Source organism: Corylus avellana, chromosome ca3 (genome assembly GCF_901000735.1).
Source record: "Corylus avellana chromosome ca3, CavTom2PMs-1.0".
Classification (NCBI taxonomy): Eukaryota; Viridiplantae; Streptophyta; class Magnoliopsida; order Fagales; family Betulaceae; genus Corylus; species Corylus avellana.
The window spans coordinates 20926820-20937897 of NC_081543.1; the positions used below are offsets into that span (position 1 = coordinate 20926820).

General features: G+C 39.9%; 1 pseudogene; it reads right to left on the reverse strand.

Annotated features, from left to right (window-relative positions):
- LOC132174258 (uncharacterized) overlaps positions 1 to 5385 on the reverse strand; it is a 15095-nt pseudogene extending 9710 nt beyond the window's left edge.
- Positions 5386 to 11078: the final 5693 nt, after the last annotated feature.

The following is an 11078-nucleotide window of genomic DNA, read 5'->3' on the forward strand; positions in this document are numbered from 1 at the left end:
TTTCATAAAATAGTCTCATTGTATGTACAAAACGACAAGACATGTATGTTTATCAATGATGAGGCTTCATCTTCAACCTTCACTTCAACCTTAGTTGAAGGTTTTAGCCTCTCATGATAGCAAAAACAACAACCAATTGAATTGACATCATGAGAAAAGTAAAACTTACAATGGAAAAAGAAGCACAAGCTTCTGGACGACAATACGTCGTGTTTTTGCTTAAAACGGAGCCTCTCAATGTATCTTTACAACAGAAAAACGTTGTATATAAATAATAAAAACTAGGGTTCAGCACTGCCAAGTCAGCGTGAGTGCGCTCAATCGCACTCGAAGTGCGCTCGAGCGCACTCGGCTTTTCAGGGCTCCTGCGGCGCAGCACTTAAGCGATGCATGCTAGGGTTGACGTGGTCGTGCACTCGAGCGTGCCATGCTTGCGCTCGAGCACAGGTGCGCTTGATCGTCGCTCTGCGCGCTCGATCGCACTTCCAGGGATCTTCAATTCTTTTGCTTATTTCCACCCTCAAACCGCAGTTTTCTCTTAATGACCTGCAACACGCCACAACACCAAAACTAACAAAAAACATCATAAATTAACACAGGTAAGAGCTTAACAAACATAAGTTAAGGGGCCCAAATATACAATATTTGGCACTCATCAAATACCCCCAAACTTACATTTTGCTAGTCCATTAGCAAAATAGAATGAAAACAAGAAACATGAGTCCGCTGTCGTGGGAGAAATGATTGCATTTAGCATATGCAACAAGCCTTTTAAACCCCTAGGAATCCCTAGAGGACGAGTGAAGTCTCGTGAGGGTTTAACAATAATGATACCCACAAACATTTATGCATTATGTTATTTGACAAACAAGGACTTCCACACAAACATATAGTTTTTAACATCATGAGCAGGTTTATCCCAGTGAACACTACAAACACATCATCAAGACAACCACAAATCATTCAACTGAAAGATGGAAATTTGAGACAACACATGTTCCAATAAGTGCAATGTGAGACTAACATATGATCATGAGACTTCAACTTATTCTCAAACTTGGGTGTACCTTAAAAGTGATAGGAATTCACTTAAATGAAATAGCCAAGGCTTAAAATTTATTTTTCTTTTTTATTTTTTATTTTTTATTTTATTTTATTTTTGCTTTTATTTTTGTGTGTAGGTTGTGCAATGCTTAGCTTCCTTATGCTTTCTAATTGACCTATGTAACGATTGTTGGCCTAGAGACTCCCAAACCAAATGGTTTTAGGGCACTAGATGTAGAAACATCCCTAAGGGCTTACTTACTCAAGTCAACTAGGCTACGAAGCCAAACTAGCCATACAACCAACCAGGTTAGGTTTCTCATCTTTTTACGCGAACACTCAATGTTTTGTGAGGCATGAGGTCCGGTTACTCAATGAGAAGCTCAAACTGATTTTTATTTTTCTATTTTTTATTTTATTTTCAAGCCAAGGTTTCATCATACTTCATCCTACCTATCTCAAAATACACCCTAATCAAGTCAAATCTTATACCTCACCGATTCTATGCTAGTGTGCTCGTGGTGATAAACTCAAACATGTGAAGTCACTCCAATCCAGCAATGAGTCAAAAGACTCAGGTTCCTAATGACATGGTGTGTTCAAAATGCTAAACAGACCAATGACATGCAAACCACAGAATAGGTGTTACCCTTGCTTAATCAACAACATAACAATAATCAAAGAAAAAGACAGAGAAATGTCTACCCCACCCCCAAACTAAAATGACACATTGTCCCTAATGGGTCCAGAGATACAATACCAGATGAGTGGCACAAGTCGGGTGTAATGTAGGAGAACGCTCCCCCAAACTTGAATGGCAGACACTTGCCCTGAAAAACACAACAGAAACAAACAAACAAGATAAAATGGTAAGGGATAGAATTAGCATTGCCTCCCACAAGTGCTAAGTTTTAAGTCTTCAGCCAGACTCTCCACAAAAGACGACAATCACTCAGAATAACTCGGATCCTCCAACAATGTCTTCTCGATCTCCTTACTCCTCAACTCTAAGAATGGTTTTAATCTTTGTCCATTAACCTTGAAGGTGTTACCATTCTTAGGATCCTCAATCTCGATGGCCTCATGAGGAAAAACTGACCGAATGATAAATGGGCTTGTCCACCGAGATTTCAACTTGCCCTGGAAAAGATGCAGCCCTGAACTGTAAAGGACTTTCTCACTAGGCTCAAAAGATCGTCTCAAAATGCTTTGGTCATGAGCCTTCTTCATCTGTGCCTTTTACAACCGCGCAGAATCATAAGCATCATTCCTCAGCTCCTCTAATTCATTGAATTGGAGCTTCCTTTGTGAGCCAGCCTACAAAAGATTGAAGTTCAGCTGCTTGATGGCCCAATATGCTCTATGCTCCAACTCCACGGGAAGATGGCATGCTTTCCCGTACACAAGCCGATAGGGTGACATCCCAATCGGGGTCTTGAAAGCTGTCCTATATGCCCACAGTGCATCACTCAATCGCAGAGACCAATCTTTTCTATTGGGGTTTACCGTCTTTTCCAAAATATGCTTGATCTCTCGATTGGAAACTTCAACCTGTCCACTCGTCTGTGGGTGATACGGGGTGGCAACCTTATGTGTGATGAAATACTTCTTCATCAACTGCTCAAAAATTCGATTGCAAAAATGCTTACCTCCATCACTTATAATTGCTCGAGGCGTACCAAAACGAGCAAAGATAGTGTCTCTCAAAAACTGGACCACAACTCTGTGGTCATTGGTCTTGCATGCAACCGCTTCCACCCATTTGGACACATAGTCCACAGCAACCAAGATGTACAGATAGCCAAAGGAGTTCGGGAAAGGTCCCATGAAATCAATGCCCCATACGTCAAAAATCTCAACAATCAAAATGGGACTGAGGGGCATCATATTCCTCCTAGAGATACTCCCTAGCTTCTGACAACGCTCACAAGATATACAATAAGCGTGGGCGTCTCTGAAAAGGGTAGGCCAATAGAATCCACACTGCAAAATCTTGGCAGCGGTCTTCTTAGCACTGAAATGGCCTCCACAAGCATGATCATGACAAAAGGAGATGACATTGGATTGGTCATGCTCAGGTATACACCTCCTAATGATCTGATCGGGACAATACTTGAACAGGTAAGGATCGTCCCAGAAAAAATGTTTCACCATGGACAAAAATCTGGACCTATCTTGTCACCCCCACTGCTGAGGCAGTTGGCCGGTGACGAGATAGTTCACTATGTCAGCAAACCATGGTGCGGGCTCATGAGCAATGTGCATCAATTGCTCATCAGGGAAAGTCTCCGAAATGGGGCTGGTGTCCTCAGTGTAATCCACAGTCAATCTAGACAAATGATCCGCCACCACATTTTCGGAACCCTTCTTGTCCCGAATTTCTATGTCAAACTCCTGAAGTAGCAAAATCCATCGGATCAGACGAGATTTAGCATCTTTTTTGGAAAAAAGATACTTCAATGCTGCGTGATCCGAAAAGATGGTGACTTTAGATCCTAGCAAATAGGATCTGAACTTGTCTAGCGCAAAAACGACTGCCAACAACTCCTTCTCCGTGGTGGAGTAGTTGAGTTGTGCATCGTTCAGAGTCCTGCTCGCATAGTAAATGACATGGGGGAGTCTATCAATACGCTGCCCCAAAACAGCTCCAACGGCATAATCCGATGCGTCACACATGATCTCAAAAGGTACACCCCAATTGGGTGGCTGAATAATGGGTGTGGACGTCAGAATGCTCTTAAGGTCCCCAAATGCTCTCTGGCAATCCTCATCAAATACAAATGGGGCATCCTTCACCAACAACTTGCACAAAGGCCTGGCAATCTTGCTAAAGTCTTGGATAAACCGCCTGTAGAATCCTGCATGGCCCAGAAAAGAGCGAACCTCCTTCACTGTACGTGGGGGTGGAAGGTTGGAAATCAAATCCACCTTCGCTTTATCAACCTCAATCCCCCTCTGAGATATGACGTGCCCCAATACAATACCTTGCTTGACCATAAAATGGCACTTCTCCCAATTGAGCACCAGGTTCTTCTCCTTGCACCGTACTAATACCAAAGTCAGGCGGTGCAAGCACTCATCAAAGGATGAACCAAAGGCAAAAAAGTCATATATGAAAATCTCTAAGAAATGCTCTACCATGTCAGGAAAAATACTGATCATGCATAGTTGAAAAGTAGCGGGTGCGTTGCATAACCCAAAGGGCATGCGACGGTAGGCAAAAGTCGCAAAAGGACAGGTAAACTTCGTCTTCTCCTCATCTTCGGGGTCCACAGGGACTTTGTTATATCCAGAATAACCATCCAAGAAGCAATAATATGCGTGCCCAGCCAAACGTTCCACTATCTGATCAATGAATGGGAGTCAAAAATGATCTTTCCTTGTGGCGGCATTTAGCTTGCGGTAGTCTATGCAAACTCTCCATCCTGACTGAATACGAGTTGGGACCAACTCGTCATCCTTGTTCTTTACTACCGTCAATCCAGCCCGCTTTGGCACAACATGAATTGGGCTTACCCACTTGCTATCAGAGATGGGGTAAATGATCTCTGCATCCAACAACTTTATCACTTTAGTCCTCACAACCTCTTGCATAGCTGGGTTGAGCCTCCTCTGTGGCTCCCTCGATGGCTTGGCATTCTCCTCCAAATGTATCTTATGCATCACCACCGAGGGACTGATCCCCTTGATATCCTCAATAGTTTAGCTGATAGCTTCTTTGTGCTCTCTTAAAGCCTCTAACAATTTCTCCTCTTGAGCATCAACCAAGTCTGAAGCTATAATCACAGGCAATGAATCTGCTGGACCTAGGAACTTATACTTGAGAGTGTCTGGTAGAGGTTTAAATTCCTTCTTGGGGGGATCAGGTACTACTGTCTCCTTCTCACTACTCACCATAGAAGCAGTCTCCAAAATCGCATCTGCTTGCTCAAGCAACTTGTCCAAGTCCAAATCCTCTCTGAACTAAGCAAAGCATGCCTCCAAGGGGTCCTCTATGCTTGATTCATTCATCGTCTCCTCCATAATCTCCTCTATCAAGCATACATTTCTCACTTCATCATACTCCAATGGTTGTTTGCTGATATCAAAGATATTCAGCTCCACTATCATATTTCCGAAGGAAATCTTCATCACCCCTGTCCTACAATTAATCAGGGCGTTAGCCGTAGCTAAAAATGGTCGCCCTAGAATCACCGGTATTTGAATTCCAACATTCTGAACCGGCTCTGTGCCTAGCACAATGAAGTCAACGGGGAAGTAAAACTTATCCACCTTGATCAAGACATCCTCAATGATTCCCCGTGGTATCTTAACTGACCTATCAGCCAATTGAAGTGTCATGGACGTGGGCTTTAATTCTCCTAAACCTAATTGTAGGTAAATTGAATAGGGTAGGAGATTCACACTTGCCCCGAGATCTAAAAGCGCCTTCTCAATTCGACTGACTCCTATCGTGCAAGAGATGGTAAGACACCCAGGGTCCTTATACTTAATGGGCAACTTGCACTGAAGGATAGAGCTAACTTGCTCGGTCAGAAATACTTTCTTTGGGACATTTTTTCTTCTCTTAACTGTTATCAGATCCTTCAAGAACTTCGCATATGAAGGCACTTGTTGGATGGCGCCCAAAAATGGAATATTGATTTGGACCTGCTTGAACACTTCTAGAATGTCCTCAAACTTCCCTCCCTTCTTGGGTGCTTGCAACCTTTCAGGGTAAGGTGCTTTCGGCACAAATGACCTAGGAGGGTCCTCAATAACAGGTGTGGCTGTAGATGGCTCGACATCTCTCTTCTCATTGTTGCCACTCTTTTCCCTTTCTTGCCCCGCAGGGTCTTTTTCTTGCTCAACCACTTGATTGTCCACTTGTCTCCCTGACATCAGTGTGACAATCGCTTGCACATGTTCTTGCCCGTGTGCAGGACTTGAGGAATTCCCAACCATGTATTGACCTTTTGGGTTGGGCACGAGCTGACTGGGTAACTTTCCATTTTCTCTCTCACCCAAGTGATTGGCTATCTGTCCAATCTGACTCTCCATCTTCGCAATTGCTTGGGTGTTAACCTTGGTGGCATTCTTCACTTCATCAATTGCTTGGGTGTTTGCCATGGTAGAGTTTTTGAGCTCTTGTATGGTCTGGCTATTCGATTGTATGAATGCCTTCATTGTTTCTTCCAGCGATGATTGTGATGAAGATCCAGAAGGTTGCGCTGGTTGAGCCGAACGACCATGACTCTGAGCATGTGGGGGAAATCCTTGGTTCATTGGTTGGCTCTGTTTCCATGAAAAATTAGGGTGGTTTCGCCACCCTGGATTGTATGTCTCCGAATATGGTCCGCTTGCTTGCTTCCTAAAGTCATTGAAAGCGTTCACTTGTTCCATTGAGCATTCGACGAAAGCCGGTGAAAATGGACAATTTTGTGCTAAGTGTAAACGATTAGCACAGATTGAATAGCCATCAACATTGAATGTGTTGGCAGCATTTATGGACTGACCCACTACATGAGCTTCAACCTTCTTGGTCAAGGCATCTATTTTTATCCTCAAATCAGTGTCCTCCTTAACCTCATAGATGCCACCTTTCTTGGGGATATGAGCAGATTTATCCTAACAACTCAAAAAATCCCACTGCTGTGAGCTGTCGAATAACTTGTCTAATGCCTTATATGCTGCATCCCCTGTCAAACTTAAGAATGCCCCCCCATTCATTGACTCGATCATATTGCGATTGGATTGGGTCAATCCTTGGTAGAAAAATTGAACGAGTCTCCACTTCTCATATCCATGTGGAGGGCATCTTATCAACAACTCCTTAAATCTTTCCCAACACTCCGAAAATTTCTCGTCCTCCTCTTGAGTGAAGGAACTTATTTCCTTTCTACATTCATTGACCTTTGACATTGGGAAATACTTGTTATAGAACTTGCTTAACAAGCTTTCCCAAGATGTAATGGATCCGGGTGTGTTGGAATCCAACCATGCCCGGGCTTTGTCGTGCAGAGAGAAAGGAAACAGTCTGAGATGGACAAACTCTTCGAAAAAATTTTGAAATTTGAAAGTGGCACATATGTCCTTGAATTTCTTTACATGACTGTAAGGATTTTCAAGTTCTAGGCCATGAAACGATGGTAGGAGTTGGATGACATGTGGTTTCAAATCGAAATGAGTAGCATTGGTTGGTGGCAACACTGATAAGTGCCAAATATTGCATATTTGGACCCCTTTATTTACATTAGTTAATCCTTTAGCTGTGTCATTATTTAATATTTTGTGTTAGTTTTGTGTTTTTAGTGTTTTGTAGGTCATTGAAGAAAAATTGCAGCTTTAAAGGGAAAAATGCGAAGTTTGGAAGAAAGCATACTTTGAGAAGACCTAGATGATGTGGTTAAGTCTAACCAAATCCAAGAAAAGGTTAAATCAGATTCAAGTTCAGATTGAATAAGATTTTGGATCGGATTCAAATTCAGATTCTGCACATATCTTAGTATTTTGACCATAACTCTCCGCTCAAATATCGGATTGAAGTGATTCTAACGGCATTAGAAAGCTAGCTCAAAATAATACAATTTGTTGTGAAATAGGATTTTCATAATTCGGACGGTTTCTATGTCAAAATCGCCCCGTAATTAAGAGACACAAATTTGGACGAATCCTATTCCGATTTCAGACTTCTATTTTGACTGGGAGACAGACCTCCGAATTATCTAGGTTTACTTGGGCTTCTAGGACTTCCCTAAGCCTATAAAAAGACTTCTTTGCGTTAAAGAAAACGGACACAATCCCAGAGAGCAAAATTCTTTTGTTTAGTTTTTCTTTTGGTTTAGGTTTAGGTTTAGATTTTATTTTTTATGTGGAGCTAAATTCCCAACTAAGGTTGGGGATGAAGCCTCACCGATGAAGAACAACATCACTTTTATGTAAGTTTTTATTATTCTGATTTTATTGGGTTTTATATTTCAATTGTTTTACTTCTAATCAATTGTGTGGAGTAATTCTTGGATATCTCTTGTGATTCAAGGATACATGTGATGATTTGAGATAATTTCATATTATTGATTGCTTGGCTTTTAACTCATAAAAATTGGATATCCCTTGTGATTTGTTCTACGGATACATCTGGTGTTTCAATTGAATTTGGATTCCTTTTGTGATTTGGTCAATGAATGGATACATGGGATGGTTTTGATTAATTCTTTGAAGTATAGTAAAACATATCTATGATTTAATTTGTGAGAACTTCGGATTCATATTGATGAACATAAAGTATGTTGTTATGATTTGGTGAGTGTGAATTCCCAAACCTTAGTACCTTTATCCTTAGATTTACTTATTTTATTTAGTTTATGTTTATCCTTTAATTTTCAAAACTCAAAAATCAAAACCCTTTTGGAACTAGATTAGGATTTAATTAGTTTAGATATAAATTGCTCTTTCAAAAATACAATTCTCTGTGGGATCGACCTCGCACTTGCAATCCATTAAATTACAATTGATTCGTGCACTTGCGAGTTAAATAAATTTGCACAACAAGTTTTTGGCGCCGTTGCCAGGGAATTGTTTATTTTTTGAAACCAATTTATTTCTAAATTAGTTTTATTCTTCTACTAGTTATAATCAAGATTTTATTTTTCTGCAATTTGTTTTGTTTTATTTATGTTACTAATAAAAAAAAAAAGATTTTTCTTGTTGTTTTTTGTTTTGTTTGGCTTGTTTTACAGTTCTGCCGCAGCACCTTCCGCACATTGGCGCGATCGAGCGCACTCATAGCAAAAGCAGCAGTTCCGTAGATCTTTGCCAAAAATTTACTTTTGGTCCATTTTGTGAGTTTTTAAATTTTAGTTTTCTTTTTTTTTTTTTTTTTTTGTTGTGTTAGTTGTTATTTTAGTTTATTTTATTTTTTTAAAAAAAAAATTAAAATTAAAAAAAAATATATATATTGGTTAATGTTTTATGTGGGATATCTGCATGCTAAAAAGTGAGGGGAAGCATGAATTTTCATTTTAATAATTTTAATGCATCTCCTAGTTATAGGACACCAGCTCCTACCAACTACCCTCAAAATTTTTACCCACATAAACCATGTTCATTTTGTTTCAATCCTTATCATGAGGAGAACAATTGTCCAGATCTGCGAACTGAGCTCAACGACTTATGGGACAAATTAGATCAAATCTGAGCAGCTAGATCTAACTTTTCATATGAACAGATGAACACCAGTTTCTCTAGCCCGGGGTTTGATTCAAATTTCAATTGTTATAATCCGGACTGGAGCAACCAATATGATTTCTCAGGATCAGCTCAGGCTACAGGAAATTATGCTCACCAATTTGATGAATTGCATCATTCAGAATATCCACAGTTTGATCATCAAGCTCAACCTCCTATTTATCAGTCTACCACTCAAGTGCCTGCACCACAGTCATCACTGGAAGACATGATGAAAGCATTCATGCAATCAATGGATAAGAACATACAAGAGATAAAGCAAGATATGAAGAATACTACCCTGAGCAATTCCCAAGATACACAAGAGCTAAAAGGTTTCACCAATCAAGCCGTACAGGAGATGAAGAATTCCAACATGGCTAATGGTAGAGACATACAAGAACTTAAGCAGGCCATGACCAAGATAGAAGGACAGATCGGTCATCTAGTTGCTGACTTCAACAGAATAGAGGAAGAAGAGCTTCAAAGTCAGCTGATGGCTGAAAGGCACTACATGATGGACGAGGATGATTCTGAAAATTCTTATCATGAGCATGCCCAAGTCACCATCACACTTGAGAGTGAGAAAATTGTAGATAACAAAGAGGAGGAAGAGAAGGATGGGCAAGTTGAGCACTCTGAGCAAGTTGAGCACCATGAAAATAGTGAACTCCCAATGGATCCTAATCTGCCCAGTGACATGGAAGTGAGTACTGAAGCTCCTGCCTGCATCACTGTCCTTCTTGAGACACATCAAGAGCCCAAAGCTTCAGCGCCTAAATATCTCAAAGAGCCATCTTATGTCAATATACTCAAGGACTTGTGCACACAAGCACACAAATCTAGGAACCACTTTCCTAAGACGATCCTTCAAAGCAAGAAATTCTACATAAGATGGCGAAACATCTTTCTAGAGGGATATGAAGTTTTGAAGAAGAAGGGGTGGAAGGGATTGGTTGGACATCCGCATGATAGGGGGAAGCACTGTAAAGTTTTCTCCTCCAGTTTATTTTCTGCACTTCACTTCAAAAATTCTTTATTTCCTTTTTCATTACATGTTAATTTTATTTGTTTTTATTTCTAATAGCAATTAATCTTTTGATATTGTTTCTATGAAAAAAATATTGCTGTTAGTTTTTATTGACAGGTGTTTTGGTGTTTAAGTTTGGGGGACGCCCTAGCCTTGTTCACACTCAGATTTCTTTATTTCCGGTAATATATTTCTATACTACACATTGAGGGCAATGTGTAATTCAAGTTTGGGGGTATGGAAAAACACTTTGTCTATTTATTTTTGTTTTTATTTGTTTATTTTTATTTGTCATTTTGTGTTAAAAAATTTGAAAAAAAAAAAAATTTTTGCTATGTTGTTGTCAAGTTTGAGTTAAACTATAACTGTGATTTGCATTTCATTAGCTTGCTTAAAGGGTTGAACATCATCATTATGTCATTAGAAGTTTGAGTCCTTTGACTTATTTTTGGGTAAAAGAGATTTCACTTGTTTTGAAATAAATTTTTATGAGCACATTAGCATGTTTTCTGTGAGGTATGATGTTTGAGCTTAAGCTTGTTCTCTTTGAGATTTGTTGGATGACCTATTGATGAATAACCATTGGCTTGCAAGATATATATAAAAAAAAAAAAAAAAAAAGAAGAAAAATAAATAAAAAAAGAGAAGGAAAAAGAAAATAAAGATCATGTTGAGTTTTTCACTGAGTAACCGGACCTCTTGCCTCGTTAAGCATTGAGTGTTCGCGTCAAAAGGTGTGAAGTTCAGTGTTGATTTATGATATAGCTAGTCTGGCTTCGTAGCCTTTTTGACTTAAGTT